This window comes from Halictus rubicundus, chromosome 4, assembly GCF_050948215.1.
Source record: "Halictus rubicundus isolate RS-2024b chromosome 4, iyHalRubi1_principal, whole genome shotgun sequence".
Taxonomy (NCBI): domain Eukaryota; kingdom Metazoa; phylum Arthropoda; class Insecta; order Hymenoptera; family Halictidae; genus Halictus; species Halictus rubicundus.
Window position 1 is genome coordinate 4,599,889 of NC_135152.1, and position 22,879 is coordinate 4,622,767.

General features: G+C 42.2%; 1 long non-coding RNA gene across 2 annotated transcripts in view; it reads left to right on the top strand.

Annotated features, from left to right (window-relative positions):
* LOC143353254 (uncharacterized) overlaps nucleotides 1-22,879 on the top strand; it is a 49,735-nt gene that overhangs the window by 15,364 nt on the left and 11,492 nt on the right. For both annotated transcript variants that reach the window (XR_013082096.1, XR_013082095.1), the window contains exon 2: nucleotides 6,072-6,137. This is a non-coding gene — a long non-coding RNA (uncharacterized LOC143353254). The remainder of the gene's footprint in view (nucleotides 1-6,071; nucleotides 6,138-22,879) is intronic.

Here is a 22,879-nt window from a genome sequence, read left to right on the forward strand (position 1 = left end):
ACACACGTCGCAACATTCTCGCCAGGCGTTTCCATACTTTTATCACCAACATGCTCTCTCCCTCTCTCACTCGGATTTTTCGAATATTCCATCAACGTACGGAAGTCGTATATTACGAGCGGAGAATGTGTACGAAGGCACCGAGCGTGCCTCGCATGCTACCGATTACTTTTTTCCTCGCCCTTTCGTCCTGCGCCGGGCGCAGGGCTAAACGAGCTACACCCGGCGAGAGAGGGACAAAGTAAGAGAGGGACAAAGAGAAAGATAGATAGATAGATAGAGAGAGAGAGAGAGAGAGAGCAAGGAGAGAGGTCCTTCGTCCTGCCCTCCCCTCTTCTCTCCCGGCTCCTGGCCCCTCCCTTACCAGGTTGCCCACCTCCCTCGCGAACCGGATTCTTCCTCTCCTTTCCCAGTTTTCGTCTACCTGAATTTTAATGTCGAATCGCTGAGCTGCCCCGAGCTTTTTACCTTCTTTCTCGACGGTTCCTCGTCCTTTTCTCCAAGGAAAGGACCACGGGAAAGATGGCCGACTACCGAGACGGTCGTTCGCTCGGGAATTTTCGGGTTTTTGGAAAGAGGAAGCCGGATCGATCCTTGCCTCTGCCTGCTCGACGCTGGTTGCTCGAATTTAACAGCATTTTAGCCAGACGGGTTTTATTTTTCTACTGATCGGTCGAAAAATTAAGAATTTTCATACAGAATATATACTTGGATTAATCGACTGTTAGACAAGCACTCCAAAAATTTCTGCAAAATTGTGAAATTTTTTTAATTTTGTAGACGCTTGACTGGGTTCACTGGGTTTAGAAATGTCGCGTTTTTAAAAAGAAAAAAAAATTGTGTACCCTCGTCGCAGTACCTATCCAAGTGAATGTCAAAGCTGTTTTGTTCCGTTTGTATAACGCAGAATAACGAGCGACACCGACGTATTTAAACTGTTAGTGCTGTTATTATAGTGTCTAATAGGATAAAATCGAGTCGTTTATCCGGCGATTAGCGATATGTATAGTCGAGATAAACACTGCCGTTCATTATCTTCCTCTAAATGGGAAGATATACATTCGAATCGGTTTTCTAAACAGTAGCCATTAGCCACGATCATTATCTCAGACTAGAAAAAGTAGAATCTACAATGACTTATAGTATTTTTTCAAATTTCATTGTGTCATTGCCGAAAATGGTGACGACAATAGTGTTCTTAGTAGGCAAAGGAGATTCGGAGAATGCTGGTAATTCGATGAATATGCTGTCAATATTTCTGCGGTTGAGAATGTCGATTGGAAATATTTTTACTGTTCGAAATTTTGATGGCCAACGATAAAAAGATCAATTCGTTGTCCTTGAAGCGTCTCCGTTAGCAATTTTAGACTGTTCCACACAATCTTCTCATCAATTGATCTTCGTCAATTGATCCGCAAATTGATATTCTCGAATCACCCTTCGTCGATAAGACCTTGATTAATTAGGCCGCCATGTAGGCGATCGTTTTCGGCATGATCAATCTTCGAGGTCACGGGCTGGCTCGCCTCGGCAGACACCTTTTACGGCCATCTTGCAAATTGCCCGAGCTCTGACGAAATGTCTACATTGTGTGCTGCCTCGCATATGTCACTGCAAAACGAACACTGAAGACAAACTTCTGAAAAAGACTCTTTGTTCTTAGTCAGGCTCAAAAACAATTGGCGTTTTCAAGCATTGTACAGGTCGATCAAGAAAGTTTTCTGCTTCTTTTAAGAAAAAGAGTCGAAATTATTTTCATTCCAAAAATCAGTGTTAGAGAAAACAGCTGTATTATTTTCCAATGGTTAAAATGATTGAGAAAAGAAATAGATGTCTTCTTGCACCTTGTAATTAATGCATAGACTGCGGGTGTTTATGCAATTTGCAATTTTTATAGACAAATTTGAAGAAAGTGGAATCGAATGAAATCCTATTCTTAGTGGGAACAGACTTTAAAGACCCAAAACGAATAAAAATTGTACCAAATCCGATCGAAATTTCTGCTCTAGCAGTTTTTGAAAATTTTCATAAAGGTAACACAGATCCACAGTCTAATCGATCGAGTCTGATTCGATATTATAGTACAAGGGGTTAATGTCACCTAGTATCACTCAGAAGATGAAACGCTAAAGTAGAAAAAGTCCAATATCCATAACGCAAAATGACTAACAGGAACAGTATACTCACCCTCATAACTTAACGTCCCCGATCGGAAAATTTGCAAATAGCGACAAATTGCTTCCACCCTTCCACACAAGGACAAAATGGCCGCCGAATCCAGCGACCGCGATGTATATCGTTCTAGGGGAGGTACTTTTATCGTCGGCAGCGAATCGAGCATCGTTCTCATCGCGGAAAATAAGCAACGAGATTAAACTTCCCCCTTCCCGCGGCCTCTCTCTCTCTCTCTCTAACTCGTTCTAATCTCGATGGGGTGTAAAGGGGTGGCCGTAGAAAAAGCAAACCGGGGTAGATATCTATGGCGAATGAGACGCCAGGCGCCGCCTACTGTCTCGCGGCGTCACGACGCGTTCGATTTACGAAGTCACGCAGAAAGATGATTGCTTCCTTCGGCGACATACTGCGACCGGAATTAAACACTGCTGCTTTGGGCAAGGACACATTTATACGGGTTCTATTTATTACGGGGCGGGTTGTCATCGTCCATGGGGGTTGCGGGGTGCATCGCTGAATTCACTAGGATATTTGTCGATTCGGTTTTTACGGGGCCTGGGAAACATCCCCTTTCGTTTCACGGTGAAGTGCATCGGTAATGGAATTGTTTTTCTGTGTTTCGTTAACATTTTACCTGCCGGCAATTTTCTAATATTTTTATAACCAGAGATCGGCAGCAATCGTCAATAAATTGGTTAAAAGCGATAGCAGTTTGATTCATAAGTTAACAAATTTGTAGAATTAATATAGCAACTTCTGATATTAATACTTAACAGAAAACTATTGAGCTTCTTTTGCACGCAGCTTAGCAATTAAATATCCTATTGACAGTAGGTAAAACGTTAAGTTTAGATGACTATGTTATTCCAATAAGAAACTTTTGTGGCAGCGTGCCGTCGGATGAATGGAAGAATGTTCTCTAATGTTCTTCTCTAAATGCTTCCAATAAGAAAATTATTGTTCCTTTATTAACATCGTTTACAAACATATTTTCCCTTCATCTGCTGTTTTACATCAATGTTAAAGTAAATACAATGGATACAAAGGAGCATGTTTTAACACCGTCTTCCGACGGACAGCGACCATTTTGTTACTCCAAAACAGACGAAGACACTTTTGTGAGCTAACATTTTTGTTGAACTATTATTAAACATCGTCTTTTATAATCCACATATATACCATGTTCATAATTTGAAACATTTCATTGCCATTTTTTACAGTTTCTTTTTATTATATGTTTATTCATACCTTCAGCTTTAAGTGTATTTTTAAATATTCTTTGTTCAACCATTTTTCCACATATATTTTTGCTAACTATTTTTTACATTTGTTGAAAGTCTAATTTTAACAAGCACAATAAAATAAGAATGTACTTTTCAATCCACGAAAATGCGTTAATTCACGGCATAGTTAAAAATTATTATAAATAAAATACTATTCGTCAGACGTTCTTTTATCGAGTCGATGTTCGCAGAACAATTGCCACACCATCTTCGACAGTTTCCAAGAAAAACCGACGCGTTTCGGAGCGTCAAACGATCCCGTCGGCGTGCGTTCCTGCAGTTCCGTCGGCGAGACGCATCGGAGCGCAAGGCTGCGTATAGTATTTCGTTCGAAGGTCGAGTGGACAATCGAGGCATGGTCGAAATGGTCGTAGAATTTTTTTCCCCATTCCGCAGAAGGTCTCCTTCCGTCAATACTCCAATTTTTTTTGGCATCCTCTCGGACATTAGCCGGGACCTAATAGAAGATCCAAGGCCGTGTCCTAACGATCGGCCCGATATTTTTTCTTCTGTTCTACTTGGTCTCTGCGTGTCTCCTCCGATGGCCATCTTTCAGTTTTCGTCCCGACATCGTCACGAGACGACGCGAATTCATCTTGATTTCGATTTTATCCTGCATAACACGCGTTGTCCGTCGGGGCGCCATTTTATCCGCTCGCGAGTGAACGTTGGGGAATGGCGAAGCAGTCAAAGGTGAATCGGAAACCGTCTTTTTATGAATAATTTATCAACAGTAATAACAGCGCTTTTATTCTATGAAAGGAACTATCGCCATTAATGAAACGAAATTAATTAGACGAACGATGTGCGTGAGTAAAATATAGTGAGATAAATGCGTATCCCGTGCAGGTTCAGCGATTTTATTATTAATCGTAATTTATATACTGCATAATATTGTAATCACGATTGTGTGCATGTAGAATCCACGCATATTCAAGTAAAGTTTTATTGAGTGATCATTGAGTAAATATTTAAAGCTTCCGTTCGAGTTTCTGTGTAGTTTTTTTTTTTTATAGCGTAGCAGACGTTTTGTAGTAGCAGTGAAAGGGTTTTAAGAGCTAGGATAATTTATTCATGGAATTTCGTTTGAGTTCAGCATTTTTGATTCTGCAATTGGACTGTGCGAGAAATAGTTGACGTTTTGTTCAGAGTGTTTTCTAAATGGCTAATGGGTCGACGTTGTGAAATTGTTAATGAGATTCCTGGCAATGAGATTGCTGTGTAAATATTGTTTTCTCGTCTAGAGTGTGCTCTTTTATCTTAATCTTTTGCAAACTCGTTTCTGAAGCTTGTTTCTTTTTCTGATACTTAGTATTTCAAATTGTGTTCAGAGAAAATTGGGTTTTTATAGGTAACTGAACATTCAGAAGAATTCTCTTAACAATTGGAACACTTTCATTACAATCTAAACACTTCCATTACATTTTAAACACTTCCATTAAAATGGAAACAGTGCCTCTCGCTGTCCTAATTCTAGAAACAACAGTCAGGTAGTTGAAAGAGATAATCGTTCAATAAATCGATAATATGTCGGTTAGTCACTTAGACTATTCTCAGAGTGCAAATACCACAGAAAAATGTTAACAAAAGTGATCCTTAAATCACTGTGGCCTTCGATTTAAGATTCGTTAGGGTACTCGTATTTCTAACCACTAACCCTATCGAATTTTTTTTTTAAATCTCAAAGAATAATTTATTTTACTGAGCATATCCCATTTCGAGAACAATATGCGGCACCAATAGAACATTCTTTAGAAATAACACCCTTCATACTTGATCCACGTAAAGAATACATCCCTACATAAATTAAAAACCCGTTATTCTAGGACATCATCGTGGTTTCCATTAATAAAATTTACGACATTAACGTACAATCCATAAACCGAAGATATAAAATAAAAATCGAAGAGTGGCAAACCTAATAATTAAATAGCAAACGTGTACAACAGCATCTTTAGTCTTCCAAAGCTCGATAGAAAAATACCTAAGAACGCGTTTAACGCAATTTTCTTAGAAACATAACGAAACCAATAAGTAATAAAGCAAACAAAATTTTCCTCAAATTCTGTGCTCTGTGAATCAGCTAATATTTGCACAAAGATGCTCAGCCCACTAATCATTAATTCACAGTCAATCCATACTCAGTACTGACTTTATAACTGCTTTCATCACAATTCCTGCAATTCAGTAACTCCACTAAACCAGCAACAATTTCATCATCGACGCGAGAGAGAAACAGGGAGAGTAATAAGTCTGCAAGAGAGCACGCCGTTAAATAAAATAATAAATCTCGGAATATATGAACAACTCTCTACTGAATCCTGTCGGCAAAGGGAGAGAAAGAGGGGAAGAGAGACTTATTTTCCGAATGTATAATTTCATTACCATATTCAACGTCAAAGTGTTTCTGCCTTTCCGCGCGTCGTTATTACAATATTCACGAAGCGGTGTAATGCAGTCGTCCCTGTTCGCGAAATTTTTACAGCACAGAACCGCGTACGTGAGAGCAGAGACAGAATTGCGAGAAAGAGAAAGAAAGAAAGAGAAAGAGAGGGAGAGAGAGAGGGAGAGAAAGAGAGAGAGAACTTAAACGCGTGTCATTTTTGTCCGCAGGTTTCCCCATGTGGCGAACAAGAATTATCACTATTCATTCACCGCCCCACCTACGGCCCATCGAAGGTGAGTACGTACACAATAAAGGATAATTTACAACTGGGTTCTCGCGCAAACTCAGTCGAAGAGAGCGAGAGAGAGGATGATACTTAATTGCGAAGGAACCCAGTCGAACGCAGGTTTAACGAACGTCTAACTAGTGAGAAACACGCGAGAAACGCCAGGACCAGGGGTTCGATAAATCGGCATTCGCAAATTGCCGGCTGTATTGTTAATTAATAAGCGCCGGGGCGTTTCCCGTGGCGAAATTGCTCCCAATTAATTAGCTCGGAAATATACTCGCGACCGTTTCTCTCACGATCGCGGACACTTGGCCGACGCTTTCGACTTTTTGCCAGCAAGTTCCCACAATTTGCCATTTCGTCGAAGTATTTGCGAACCAGTTTGGCGAGAGAGATTCTCTTCTCTTTGGGAGAGCTCTTGCGTTCCAAACTTGTGTTTTACCATGTTAATCTGTTAGTGAGCATCATGGTGGTGCTAATTAAATAACTAATATGGAAATACGTAGCTCGGCACATGATTCAAAGAAAAGGTAACGGTTAGACGATTTCACAAGTGTTTCAGATTTTCTTTTTTTCATCGAAATTGTCACTTTTAAGAGCTCCAGTACGAAAACCCGTTGCCCAGCGATTTTATCAATGGCGTAACTTAATAAGTAATATCAGCATAAATTAATTCATGGTCCTTTCAGACAAAATCACTTTGCTCGTTCAGTAGAATAAATTCTGTAAAGACGTGCATCTTCTTCCAACAAAATTTGTGTTCTAATTCAGTAAAAAACGTTTGAGATTAAAAAATGCTTTCTATGTGAAAATGGAGGTAACAAGGGCGAACTATCGAGGCGGAGCATCGAGTTAATTATTCAAATTTCGCGTTGAAGGGGTGTGTTTTCACCGGGTGTTGTCCATCGCGGGCAGATTAGGCACGTATCATGGTCCCGGATTCTGTAAACGAACGTTACCCAAGCACAGTGGCTCGGTATCGTCGCATCCCGCTACATGCCGCTCATTAAACGCAAATTTGTCGACGTCGTTCGTCGTAAATCTGTTTCGACGTAAACGCACTGCTCGCGCATTACGTCTCCGGCATGATTAACACCGCGTATCGTAAAATTCTAGCTGCAACATAGTGCGACGACAGCGTCGACTCTCCGTCGTTCCATGTCCGACGGCCTCGGATTGTTGCAACCGGGAACGGAAGCGACATCGTGCTGCCTTTTTCAGTTTCGGAAGCTCTTGCCATTTTTGCACCGCCTGTTGCCATTTTCATGTTTTGCTCGAGGCGTCGTAAAAATTAATTAGCATTTTGTGACACTCCTTTTCCGACTATTAAACGTTACCCCGAGAAAATAGTCGTTTCTTCGAAGAAAAAATTGATAAGAATTTTATAACAGTTTACATGCATGCTTTTCTGACAGATTTATTATACCGATTTATCTCTATTAAAGTCCTATGATTTATTAAGGATATGTTTGCAAGAAAATTGTACAGTAGTTTTCTTTTTATGAAATCGTGTTTAAAGAGCAATATTTTACTGCGAGTAGACTTTCATATCATTTAGTTAGATGTTATTTAACAAATACAATGAATTCTCGATATATGTCAGCAACACGGGTCTTGCTAGCGTCAAGTAGCATCCAGGAGACATACCCGAGCCGTGATATGTTTACATATTTTCATTAGAATTTTTTAGTTTCATAAAATGGTCCGATTTCGATTAACTGTATTCAATGTAGTGATTGTGCACGCTGCGATCGATTTGTCGAAGAGATCTTTTACGACCCAGATAGCATTAGACGCATCGGTATACTATGGAAATGTTTCCGGTATTGTCCCAACGTTTACGAAAATTTCGTTTTATTATCCGCGGGCAACGATGGGTATTACAGGGTTGTTCACACGTGGTTTGTTTGATGGGGCTATGAAATTCACGTGTTCTCCATCCCTTGTGGTTAATTCGACTAATACAGGCCCGCGTTGCTTCCATGCTATCTGTTTGCTATGCTTTGTTTCGTTTAGCACGATGTACTTAATTTGGGGAAGTTTCGCTAATTCCTACTTCACGCAAATAACGATAGCTGTAAACAATTAAGGAAATCCATGCCTGAACAATTCTAATGAATTACAAAATACCATAGGTCGTCCTAAAAAATTTCCTGAAATACTGTGAGACATATACTTTAATCCTAAATAGTTGAATGGCTGAAAACAATTTTAACAGAGTGTCAAATTCGGAATTATTTTGCAATCTTCTAGTAGAAATCAGTGCACAGAATATTTTTCTGTGATTTGGAAAACTTTAATGGACTGTTACAGGGTTTAGAAGGATATCTAAAATTTTTGGAGACGGGAATATGATTGGAAAAATAATATTTTGGGTTTCTAAAACGGATGGCTGGTCCAAAGATTTCCTGTGCGAGAATTCTCGAATCGAAAGTTCTTCCGACCCTTTGTGGTTCGATTTCCGACTGTCTGCTTCGGGGGGGGGGGGGGGGGGGGAGGCTACTATGTTCCCCCCTCGAGGCCGAAGGAGTGGAGCAAACAGGTCCGCGAAATCGAGCACATGTGCCTAACCGTAAATTTGCAGGGACACACCTTCAAGGGTTTAGGGTTCCAAATAAGGGCTGCTGGAATATCGTAATAGTCAGTGTGTTATGTTCTACGGGCGAGTCAGGTCGTGTCACGCGTGCCGGGATTTCGGATCTTTTTCTCTTCTTCTCTTCCTATGTGAAAGTTGTATAACAATATCCGAGGACCTCGATTTTTCGTGCAAGTTTTTCCTGTAACTCCAAGAAACCTTCTATTACGTGAAGTTCGGGAAACCGGGAGGAGGTAGAACGATGTCTGGCGATGGTAAAAATGGTACCCGAGGTAAACAAATACTGTTTCACTTTATTGAAGTGTCGTAGTTGGTGTTGGTTTAATTGGGAGCCCTGAAAAAAATTTGCAAAACGATCTATTTTTAAATTTAGTGAACTTAAAAAAAATGAGAGTTCATTATTTGTTAAAAAGTCAAAATGTTCGATCACCTTTCAACTTGTTTATATTCCAATTCAAAGCACTTGGTTGATGCTCATCCTTGTTTTCTTAGTAATCCGTAGATTGCAGATTTTATACATTCATGACAAAAATAAATATCTCAAACTCAAAACAGTAAAAATATCTAATAAAGAATTTAGTGACGCTGTTGTACCGTTTCCACCCCAATAAAATTATTAATAAGTTCAGAAAATGTTTACTTAAGGATTTACTTTGCATAAGGATTCGCAGTCTAACCAACCTTAATATCACAGAATAACAAAAATTGAGAGAATTGTTCTCCGCTCTCCTGGTTTTAATCAATTCGGCAAATCGAGTTATATTTTATTCTCAAGATCGAATCAGCCGATCCTGAAATTATAACCAGCCGAGAATGAACAAAAGCGAAACGTCGGACGACATCGGAGCCGTTCAAGCAAATATTTGTTTACCCCTAAATCATCGAGACGCGCAAGAAAGATCGTAATATCATCGAGGTAGTTCGAAAGTACCGTGATAAGCTGACGCGGCTTATTTATAGCCAGTCGTATCTTCTTCCCTCCTCGATTCATTAAATTAATCCCCCGTCGCCCCCTTCCCCCCACTCAGCGATATGACGCATCCAGGTATTATCCGCAAAAGCTGCGTGGAGTCTGTGCATTGCATGAACAACAAGATATAATCATCGAGAAAATGGTTTCCAGCGAACCACGGCCAATTAGGCATTTTAATACGTGGTTATTATCGAGCGTCGAATCGATGAATTCTCGATACAACGAATTTTCCCCTATATGGGAATCTACTAATTTAAATTCTTCTAATGTTCTTACCAGTTTGCGTTTCACCTATTTATTCTTGTCACGACTGCACAACATCCTAGCAGTCCATTAACAATAAATAACGTCCACAAACGAGACGAGAATATTTTTCTTCTCTATTCTTTACTTCGGTTCTAATGTTCTGAGTGTTCTTTGGCTGACTTTCTTACTCTCGTTAATAAATGCGTAGAATGCATAGTCCATTAACAATAAATAACGTCCACAAACGAGACGAGAACATTTTTGTGCCCCGCTCTGAAAAAAACGACATAACTCACAGACGTGTCTCGGACAAATTCTAGCTCATAAAATGGGAAAAAAATTTCAAGGTTTCCAAAATTTTTTGAAGGACTCTTGAGAGCATGTGGAAGGTTCCCGAAGGATCGTAGGGTCCTGCAGGATGTTCCTCGGAGAAAATGGCGGCGATCGAGGCGTGTTCAGGCTCTCGTCGGGCGATGTTCGGCGTCGAGTTCGGTAAATCGGTGCCAGCCGAGCCGACCGGCGATTGCAAAACTACTGATTTGTTGCATGCATCGCGTCGTAAAACCGGCTCGGGGAAAAAAAAATCCTCCGGCAGCGGCGCGCGCTGCCTTCCGATATTTACGAGCTAGCGTGTGCGCGATTGTATAAAATCCCGGTTTCGCGTACCCGAGCAAATTGCATTTTTCTTCTTTCCGCCTCTCCGGCGAACCGAGCGAGCGAAGGGAAACGGGTGTGTATGCGATACCTACTCTGTCTCTCTCTCTCTCTCTCTCTTTCTCTCGCATACGCTCATACTCGCTCGAGCCAACAACCCTCTCCGGTTTCCACCGTGTGTCTCGGTTTCGACGAATCCAACAGCTTACCGAGGCTTTTCATTGCTTCTTCGAGGGGAAGGAAGTGCTGAGACATCGGTCATGCGAGCTTTAATGCGTTAGTAAAAATTTTAACCCCACCCTGTTGTTTGCGATTACCCTGTGGAAATGCTTTCTCTGTTCTCTGTTTGGGGATGGATGTTCCTCCACGCCTTCGGAAGACATTTTTTCGTTTTACGGTTGGAACTATACTGATAGTGTGCGTCTTGGTCTTTGTATTGTTGATTTGAGTTTTTTTTTTGTTTATCTGGCAAGTTTAATTTCCAGCATCCACCTTACGCAATTTTCCCTTATACCATCTGTATAATCGTTCTTCCTTATTGTTCTCACGACGTGAAGCAAAAATGATAAATTGTCATTTGTTCGTTGTAGATGTTCTTTGTACGCTGGGGATATTAATTATTCGTATTTATTGATTATTGGGAACAATATTACATTTTATTCTTTGTGCAAGTACAGTCTCCCTTCAATGTATCTTAATTTTTGTATCTTTATATTTGTACATTTTATTTGCCCATTTTATTTGTCCATTTTATTTGTACATTTTATTTGCACATTTAATTTTTCCATTTTATGTGTCCATTTTATTTGTACATTTATTTCTGTGCTTTCTTCCGTTCTATATAAGGAAGATATTTGACTGGTTTTTATTATTGACAATATTATTTACAATTTGTCCTTCAAAGAATGAACAGAGTAGTCATGAATACAGATGTAACCATCGTCTAACATCACTTCGACTTTTTATGTCCTTTTCACGTAACTTGTATATTCATTTTCTTCCCTTTCCTGCTGCAGTGTAAGAAAGACAATTTATTTTTTCTATTCTTATTGACAATATTCATATTGACAACAAGAACGAACAGTAAAGTATGATGCAAAAATTAACCCAGTAATTCTATAGAACTTAAAACAGTTGCACAACAAAAAACATACGGAAAGAACGTAATTCATAGTCCATACAAAAATTGCACAGGGGGGTGTTCTAACGGGAAGCAACTTCGAAACACGCAGCAAAAATTCAGCCACCATTTTTCCAAAAATTAAGAGAGTTACATTGAAAATATGAAAGACAACTAGGTCCATAAAATATTTTCGAAAAATTAGCATAAAATGTATTGAACACCAAGGAAAACGGGCGGGAGCTTCACGGTCCACGCATTGACGGTGTCATCGACCCGTCCAATCACATTATCCACAGCAACATCCAATTTGTGGAATGGTCCGGAGCGGCGGAGTAGTTCGGAAAGATTAACATCCTTGGTGTAACTATGAGGAATGAGTTCTCCGTGTTGTGGATTTTCCGCGGCACGGTGGTGTTCTCCAGCCAGTAAAATGCTAGCCGGACCATGATCCCCCATTTCCGCGGACTGCGAGTATCGGAACGGAGAGCGGAAAGCAGAATTCCGTGGCGTGACACGCGTGTGCTCTCAGGGATAGAGAGTGTCGAGCAGCGGCGACCATTATTTACGGCCTTGTGCGCGCGCGAGAGATGCTGCTCGTTTTATAAAGGCGATAAAGGCGAGGCTCGCGTTGCGTTGCGTTGCGTTGCGTTGCGTTGCGTTCTGCTGCGTTGTCGCTGCGTGAGAAACCTAGTCGTTCGAACTGGTGCGCGGAGAGGTCTGTGAACGGATATTTGCTTCCTGGTATCCGATTAAGAAAAATTCAATTACTATCGCGCCCTCGAACAGAGGTTCAAAACTTTCCCTGGGGTAGAAAATTGATAGATTCTACTTGAACGTGCTGTATTCCTTGATGATCAGTCATAGCGAAGGGCGTACACGTAACCTCGAACACCTCGATGCAGTAATCTAGCCGAGAAGAATAAAAAGAAAATCGGCGAAGAAGAGACCGAAGAAGGCAATCCGTTCTGTCCACCGCTGAAAGCACATTCGTCGCGGGCATTCGCGCGTGTCCCGTGATCCCAGGGCCCTGCCCGTACCCACGGACGGCTATCATAAAGCCATTAACTTTATTATACCGAGTCATTAACTTAAATATTACGACTCACGTGTCGCGGGGCTTCGGCTCGGCTGATTTATCGTCGAGCGCCCGGCCAAGAGAGAGCCGGCTCCTCTCGGTTTTCTTGCCGTCTCTCACCAACGTTCACCTGTTCTGGGCCCTGTTCTCTTCTGGGCCAGTTCTTGCCCCGCTGGAAAGGAACCCTCCTCTGCTCGCTTCGTTGACCACTCAAGGATCCGTTTGCGTAATCTTCGAGCGTTACGAACATCGAGGGAAATCCTTTTAGAAGCAGAAATATCGCGCGACTTTTGCAACGCTTTCTTCAAACTTTTGATTTTAATGTGTTGCTTCTGTAATAAGATAAAGAAACGAGTAATCAGTATTGCTGATGATTTTGTCGGGAGAATGTTGCGTCGAAGAGTAGTAATTAAAGGTTTTATTTTTCGTCGACAGCTCACAGAAAAATTGTCCTCGACATTTCCAAGTAAATTCCTGTAAAGTAATGTTGAAGAGTGAAACCGCATTCTTCATTGTCATTTTTACGCATGGGTTGCCATTGTTAGAATGCGGGGTATAGTTGCGGAAAAATTTATTCGTACAGATTACAATCGCGACAGCCATGTCGTGCGTCCATCCTCGCTATGATGTGTTTATGAACTAAACGACAATAAATTATGTCCCAGTGCACGGTTACCGCGGTACGATCCAGGTTAGGTGTGTGGTACCTTCGTTTATGCGACCCAACAGTACTTGGAGCTTCCATTAGGTGTTACGATGATATATTGCGCATTTTTTGCGCATTATTAGGAGCATTATCCTAGTTACTGTGGTAATAAGATCGCTATCGGATTCAGGTAGATTGATCGGGGTCTAACCTTGTTGCTGCGAAAGTACTATGCATTTACGAAAGACGTAACTGAGCTTCTAATCACGACTGTACATTTTTATGCATTTAGAGGATGAATAGATGAAACGCAGAACAGTGAAAACAGATTTTCCTGAACCTGCAGAAAAATTTAAGGATGCATACTATTTTCAACGTGTTACTGTGCACTATGTGTGCATATATGAATTTGTAAATTTCTGTTATGCAGAACTACTTATCACTACCACTTCAATTATTGTTATTATTATTATTCTGAATAACAGCATTTTGAAGTTCTCTATGTATCGAATTAATGTTTACTCCAGCCGAGATGAATTTTCTGTATACTGCACGACTAACAATCTGAGTCACTATCAAAGTGTTAAAACGGAAAACAATAGAATAGAATTTCATTCTTGTTCTGTTATCGGCAACTAGAAAATTCTATTCAGAATTCTCCACGCTATAAAATGAAGATTTGAATACAGTTTGATACGTGCTCAGCTACAAGTAAGATTAGAATGTGAAGAATTCTCTGCTGCGTCTTCGTGTTTAGAAGCAACTGCGGGAAGATTCGAGAAACATCGCTATTTATTTGCAAAAACTTTCTCCATCGTTTTTCCCGGTAAAAACAAAGTCGGTCTGCAGAAAAATCCCCGCGGTCTGTTAACCTTTGCCGGATACCCGTCCATTACAGGCCGTTTCATTATCCTCTCGGTGAAACGCGGCCTTCTGCGCGACTCCCCATCGCGATCTCCATTTTTTTTTTCTGGAACCCAGACACGAGTATACCTCCAAGGTAGAGGAACGAGGAGGCCAAAGGAGAGGCCGAGAGACGTCTTATTTGAAACAATGTTGCCTCCTCCGCCCGTAAATCCTCATTTCAAATCCCGAAACTCATATAAAATCTCGCTGCGCCTGGCCCCGAACCCTTTCTACCCTTCCCGTCGACCTTCGTTCCGATTCCACGGCTCTCTCTTCTGTCTCTCTTTCTCTCGCTCTTTGACCGCCCTTGTAGAATACCGTCGTCCATTCCGTTCCCCTTTGATATATCGCCCGTACGGTTTTTGCGAAACGTTGCCACGGAATTCGAAACCCGAGAGAAGAAGAAGAAGCCGGCTGTGCGACCCCGAAGAGACCCTGCGAATACTCGATTCTCGATTTGAAGTATCGGATACACCCAAGACAGTTACAGACGGAAGTGTTATACGATGCTGCGTGCACAGTATCGTAACACTTCGCCCCGTAACATCGGTGCCGAAGGAAATTGAGGAATTTGTGTGTACTGTCTTTTACGGGAGATATTGTTGGAGTCGTTTGCTTTGAAGTATGCGTTCGACCCGAACTTGACCCTCCTTGAAATTTTTCTGACGTTTTGGAAATTTATTCAGCTTTACCAATATAGCTTAAGAAAACAGCATACGGTAGCAATTAATGTAGTCGATTTTGCATCAATATCCGAAATCTAGAAAATAATGAGAACTCGACGCTCATGGTGAAGACACTCTAGGATCGTCTAACAGTCAGGGATCTCTTAGCCAGTCTTCAAAATTGAATACAGTCGCAGGACACTATCAACCCTTTCATCATGAACCATCAAGCCTAGTAACCACACATAAATCAACGCACACTAGTGTCACCCAAGACCCCATCAAACTCCAGCAAAGACTCGGCACGATGAAGCTCCTAAATCTCTAGAGAAGTCAACTTCGATGCAGACATCTGCTCAGCTTGGAAAGGCGTAGTCGTACAAGCTCGACGCTGAAGAACAGTAAGAGGAGACGAAAGAGCGAGAGAGGATCCCAGGATTGATCCACGGTTCAACGGGCCTATAAGCATATAGATGGAGATTAAGATCGAAATAAGACCGAGAGACGGAGCCTCGATCCTTGGTGTGCGCAGACGAGGAGCAAGCTGGAAGAGGTCTGGGTTCATCCTTGTACCGAAGGAGCGAGGGAGAACGAGCTCGAGTCCGTAGAGGGGAACGAGCCGAAGAGAAAAATGGCGCAAGTGAGAGAGAAAGAGAGAGAGAGAGAGTGGGACCTAGGGGATGAGCCGAGAGAGGAGCAAGGAGTTGGAGAATGGAAGCTGAAGACCGAGGCTGCGTTGGTAGGAGGGTTCAACTTCGATCCGGGTTGGTGTGTGCGCGCCTGCAAGTATGGAAATGGAGAATATTACAGGCGACGCGTGTGAGTGTGCCGCTTCGAAGTTCAGAGAGAGAGAGAGGGAGAGAGAGAGAGAACAAGCGAGAGAGTGAGAGAACGATAAGGTGATCGGCCGATCGCGAGCGCATGCGCCCCAACATCTTTATGAACTCGTTATTATAGCAACCAACGGATAATCAAAGAGCGGTTCCTATGCACGCTCGACGCTCGTTGTTAACGGTCTACGCTCGCCTCTTCGGCTTCCTCTTCGATTCCCGCTGTGCTCGGCCTCTGACACTGTCTTCTTTCTTAGTTGCCTGTCTTCCGAGGCTTCTGAAAATTTACTGCAATTTTTTGGAATTCTTTTTGTTAGGCTATTTCCGATTTTGTTCACTGAGAGGCAAGTGCTACAGCCTTCGAGATATTGAGACTGGAATATTTATGTATTAGGTCATTTTATATGTTCAGACGGCATTTCTTGTTGCTTTTCAAGTATGGGGATGTCAATGTTTTTTTAGTAACTTTGTTTTAGCTTGATGTTTTATAAAAAATATGATTTATTCGACAACCGCAGCTATTCTTTGTCGTTCAAAATCACTTATAAATAGACTGTGACAAGTGTTCACCAAATGTTATTATTATAACAGAGATTTTAAACAGAGTTGTGCAGAATTACAATTGAATTACTCCAGGAATTAAAACTACAAAGTAATTGAATTACATTGTAATTCAATTGAGTTACAATGTAATTCGTAATTGCAATTGGAGTACAATGTAATTCGTAATTGCAATTGGAGTACAATGTAATTCGTAATTGCAATTGGAGTACAATTATAAAATACTCTGTAATTAAACAGCGTTACGTATTATGAACGAGGACGAGGAATAGGAAATACGCTGCATAGACAGCAAACAAGTATATGAAAGAAAAACATGAAAATATATCGCACTTCTTCAAAATTTTGGGCTATAATTTGTAGAGCTGTATATTAATTACATTGTATTTCAATTGCACATCTGATTATAATAATTAGTAATTGAATTAATTGAAAGGTTTGAATTATGTAATTCAGTTACGACGTAGTTGAATTACTATATCAATGAATTACAATGTAATTGAATTGGCACAACTCCGATTTTAAAGCGTGAAGCTTCTGCTTCGTAGGAAAGTTGCAGGTCACCCTGTCTAAAAAAAGGAATGAGACTGGTAAAAAATTCAAGATCATCGCTAATCTTCAAATTGGATGAACTCTTCAGAAAACCGGGTCTACCAAAAAAAAAAAAAACTGTGCTGCTTTTCAGCAACGCAACACACCCTAAAACAATGTTCAACCCTTTCGCTCGAGAAGGAGACACTCGGAGCACCTCAAGTTCGCCTAACCATCACCCCAAAGTGCAAATACATTCTCGAAACTGCATCTTCTCGAAACAGCTCCGAAACAAGTGCACTCCCGTCGTCAACGACCATGCCCACGGTACAGGAACTTTCCGATCGCACATTTCGACAGCGTAACACGAGACAGCGACGCAAGATGGCGTCGGGGCCGTTAAGGGAGCCCTTGATGAGGAAAGTTTTCATTACGCGGGGCATTTAAAATTAAGACGGTCCGCCTTGTCCCGGCACGGTTTCCTACCCCCCGAAGCATCCCGGTGAAATTCCTCGTCCTCTCGCATCCTTCAACCACCCCCTTGTCCCCCCGTTCTTTCCTCGACGTTCCTGCATCTTCTAACAACCCCCTCCCGCAAACTTCGTAGTCTGATGCTCCGGCAGCGGCCATGTTCTCAAGCAAAGGGGTAGGACGGGAGAGGATGCTGGGCGGAATTCCATTTGAAAACAGAAAGGTCCCACGTGTGAGGGGGGAAACGCGACGAGAGCAGCCGGCTTTCCAGGTATTCCCGTGTATTTCCGTGTACACGGCGTACTCGGAAATACCGTGGGGTGTCGTTGCTCGGCGTCCACGTCGTCGCCGCCGCGGAACCACCATGCATTTTTCACGTGGTGGCTGTCAGACGCCACCGGGTACACCCGTAGATAACATCTTGTTAAGGGGACGTCGCAGGCTGCCCGGGAAACTTTGGACCATTCTTTTGTTAAGGATGGTGGGGATGCGGTTGTGGCCGGGGAATGCTCGGGTCTGAAATTTTGGAATACATTGTTTTCGTTGTACATGCTGACAATTGTCAGGGGTGTGCATTAGAAATGTTCATTTCTGACATTTTCTTAACGAAGTTAGTAGTTATAGGATCAACGATAAGGTGTACTTCCTTGCTTTTGTTGTATGCGGCCGAAACGATTAGGGGTGTTCATTGGAAATGTTCATTCTTCGTGATTCTTAGTGTAATTGGTACGTACAGAATCAAGGAAAAACGTGGGTGTTTGGATTGTTCATTTTAAGTGTGCATTTCAATGTTCAATAACTTAGTAAAAAAAAATCGTAAAGCGACCATCGAGAGGTCATTTTAAAGGCGAGACTGCAATCTTCGAACCTACGTTGGTTTCATTCGTCATAAAAATGTTTTAACGACTGCACGAACGTTTGAATTTGCAAAATTTTTTAAACGAAAAAGCTCGCTTTCTCCCCCGTTAGATAGTATAAAATTTTCTCGAGAAAAACGAACAGTGGATTTCGAAAGTAAAGGGTTTGAGAATATTCTTTGAACATGCGAAATTTTTGAACGAAAATTTACTGTCCCTATAATTTTGCACGCCAGTGTGTATACTATCGAAGGGAGAATGAAAATTTCTGAATGACCACTATTCCAACCGATGCAGACAATTTTTCCAAAAAAATCCACAGTACACGAGTAACCACCGGTAGCAAAATCATCAACGCCTACCCACATCAACAGCCCAAACCAAGACTGAAACGCCTAAATGTATAGCGTCCCCGTTTCCCTGGTACAGTAATTGATTACACGCAGAGACGGAGGAAAGTGTATTGGTAAAAGACGCCGAGGATCTCTCTTTCTCTCTCCGCTAGGCGGAGGTAGTCGGGAGGGGGGGGGTGGGGGTGGCAGGATGCAGGCGAAGGAACCGAGCTATCTAATGGATGCGAATATATCGCCGTAATAAATTTCGCAAGAGCCGGTCGTGGAAGGGGCAAGGGTTCGCTCTCTCGGTCGGTCAGCTCGGCTGCTTCTCTCTTCGAAGGGCCTCTGGTGTTTCTTGGAGGAGGAAGGACGAAGAAAAGCCGAAGAAACGCGGTCGAACGAGCATCCTGCCGTGTGTCGGTCACGTTTCCGGTACGTGGCTGGTCGGCCATCTTGCCTGGGCCTCCACCAATCCCGCGTCGGATCCACGTGGAGGGGGCGAAAACTACCCCTTGGCAACAGCTCCACCCCTGGAACGGTTCCTCCGACGGATCAATAGCGAAATGCCACCCCAGAATGTATCTTTCGAAGGGGGAAACCTCGGGGCTTTACCCGAGGCGACTTTAAAACGCGCCTGTTCGAGTGGAAATTGTATCGCTCCGGGGAAATGTTGCTTAAGCGTGTTGCTGTTCTCTCTCTCTCACACTCTCTCTTGTTTCCCCCTTTCTTTACTCCTTTTCCTCAAGACACGGGGGTTGTTAAATTGTAATTCTCTTTGTCTGCGTGGTTCGTCCTCGTCGGGTTGAGGATTTGCGGATAAGGCGCGGGGGTGGAACCGCAGATGCTGCCAGGGGTCTTTGGCAGCCGGAGGAATCAAAGCCGCTCGAGAATTAAGACCGGGCTTGTTTGATGGCGTTTGCTGCCGCAGGCCCGATTTTATCCTCCCAGGAATGTCGGGGTTCCGTTTCAAATTTTCTCGCGTGAAATTCGGCGTGCCACCAGCTGCCAAGGGAAGAAGATCTGAGATTTTGTAATCTTCGATTAACAGGACGTTGGAGATATCAAGCCAGTTGTTTGTAGGTGTTGAGAGCTTGATCCTGGGCAAATATTGACGGTTCCTCTGACTTGAGATCCTTTTTCACCCCAACTTTTGTGTCCACAAATGATTAGACGCTTAGCACACCGGCTATTTTTAACGAGAACAGGGTGCACACTCTACATATCTTCTGCAGTTATGACGTGTATTTTTGGAAGTTGTGTTTCTTCGAAACGCGATGCTTACCCCCGCTTTCTAGTTCCATTTTTTCCCGTTAAAGTAACGTGAAGAGGGCACCGTAAATGTTATTTTTTCGTTTAATACGAAATACGTTATTGGACAGGTCACCCTATCTTAAGGAAAAAAGTGTTAAAACCAAGTTTTCCGAAATGGCATAGAAAATGATGGCCAATACTTCGACGATCATAAATAAACGTAAGTAACTTTCTCGTTGAAAAATAGATTTTCAAAAACGACCTAACACATTAGCTCAACCCCTCGCCTGAAAATGACATCTTTTCCCTGTGTAAACTAATATATTCAATAGCAAGTCAACCATTTTATATTGACTTTGAAGCGGTATACAGATCATTTTATTTAGACACAGTGCACATTTCAATCGGAAGCTTTGGAATAGAACGGTAAGGGGGGTTAAGTACTCCCAAAGCAGAAAAGAGTGCAACGGTTTCAAAAAGAAATCGGGGTCTTCGAAAAATGATGATTGTAGGATTAGAGAACGATTTGTTGATGCAGCACGTGGATGGAAATTTTCACGACGTCCAACGAGCGGAACGCGTCGCAATCCGTCGCGGCGAGTCGTCCGCATAATTTCTGATCGTTAAGCGTGTCCGCGAGTCGCGCGCGTCAGACACGCGGCGCAATCGGAACTAATGGCGAGGGCATTAGCGACGAATTGTCAGAGAGAGAGCTATACACGGACGATATAACGTTGAGAGACCATAAACTGCTCGTAGCCAACCTCCTCGTTGCGCACTTACGTTCTATGTAGGTATATCACACGGCTCGCACGCGCGCAGACTGTGTCATCCTTCGTTCGCCGCCGTTCGGCGTCGTTGTCCCGAGCGCCACGTTGTGTCCGTGCACGTCAAATATTCGTGGACACCTGTGCCACGCGTCTCGGACCCACAAATTACCATGGACTCCTCTCCCGACATCGTCAAGGTGTTTAATGATTTCCTGGCTGTTAGCCCGAGCTTGTACTACACGACGGACAATGCCGCGAATATGAAACCCCTCGAGACAGAGACGCTGCTGTCCCTTAAACGCGATTCATCGCTCGCTTTAACTCGATGCTAGTGTGTGGTACATGGTGGTTTGAGGTATTTATCAAGCCGTTAGAGTATTTATACATTTATGGCTGACAAGAATTTTTGAACATTCTTTTGGGTGGAGTTTGTAGTAAAGTAATCTTTTATTCACTGGATGACTTACTGGACAGACTAATAGAGAAAATAAACATATACTTTCTCCTTTCTTTTTATTTGTACAAGCGTACAGGTCGTACAGTTGTCTAATTCATTTTATCTAAAAAAGATCCGTGCAATATGAAGTATATAAACTTATGTTTCAAAAATAAATTTGATAGTAGATATTAATGGTAATCTTTTCTTTCTGGGTAGGAATTTTATATAAAAAACGATCTTTGCAGTATGAAGCATACAATAGATCACAACCATTTGCTACACTCGATGCACTAACGCGAAAATTAGTTTACAAGTCTGGAGAAATAATTCCGTCTGCCATTTCTGAGAGATGCGGCACCGGAATTAATTAAGCTTGGGGGATGATTGTACCTGTAACAACAAGTTGAAAATCGTAAATGGATAAAATCTACAGGTTCCTAGCAATCTTTTGGTTTTGGAATAAGTATAATGTTTCTGTTCGTAGGGGTAGAAATATTTAGCTTGTTGTCGAGCCATTTTGATCACGGGAGCGGAAGAGCCTGGATAAGGAATGTTTAATTCGCTTTAATTATTCGACGGTATCCACAACCGCCTTGTTTGCCGGTATGGTAGTAAAAGGGTGAAGGGGTCGTGGAGGGTCCTGGAGGTTGTTCGGACTGCAGAAGGTAGGAGAAACTCGGAGGTTGAGGATACTTTGGCCTCTGGGGGCCGCGGTCGATACCGCGTCTCCGCGAGGGAAGCAGTGTTGCCAACTGGCTTGTCTGGAATTTGCACTTTCTTACCAGGCTGGTCAGGCACCACCCTTTCTTTCTCGAACATCCGAATAAACAATCTTCAACGATGCGCTCCTTTCGCATCCTCAACCTTTTGACCGAATCTGGCAATTCCGATTATTGTATTGTACCTTGAGCACTTAAGATCAGACTTCAAATTCGACTATAGATCGTTCGTTTCAGTGTATTTGTGAATTTGTGAAGACTCGTAGAATGCAAGGAAACGTATAAACGAAAAAGAGCTAATAGTATTTTTATTTTATTTCTGAGAAGGTTTTCAGATGGCGAATTTTTTCTCCAATTCCAATTTCCTTGTAGCAACGTATGAAAATGCGAATTTGCATAAAATCCGCAATCCAAGCATAACGATGCTTTGTGAATTTCCTTTTACTTTATTTAATATAAAAATCGTAGCCAGCATCCGGACAGGATCACGACAGTTTTTCAGTGTCAAATGCCTCCGTTTCTCTCTTCATTCGTCACAATTAGACTGCGGATTTTATGCATTTATGACAAAAATGAGTAGGTGTAATTCGAAACAGTAAAAAGATTAAAAGAGTTTAACAATGTCGATATAATATTTTTAACATATAAAAATTATTAATGAGCAAAATCAATTTTAGTAGATTGCAATTGATGTATAGAAATTTTATTTTGCATAAAGATCCGCAGTCTAGTCACAATGCTCTATCGATTCGTTGCCGAAGAGACATTTTATTGCAACAATCTGTACGAATCGCTCGCCTCCAAATTGTTCGAGGTGAACAAGGTCCACGACCCGGTCCAGTTAATCTTTCCGTCCTGAAAAGCAATTGCCAGCCTGAACCCGCCAGTAACCGACGACAAATGCGGCAAATAGAAGCGGTAAATATCTTCTCGCATTCATGAATCTCTTCGCGAGGAGGGAAAACCGGAGGAAACATAGCTGAAGGGACGCGCTCGAAGCCGAGACGTTCCAAAACGACTTTACAACTGGCAGATTCCTCGGCGAGAATAAGAGAAAGAGAAAGAGAGCGCGCGTGAGAGAGAGAGAGAGGATCGTGT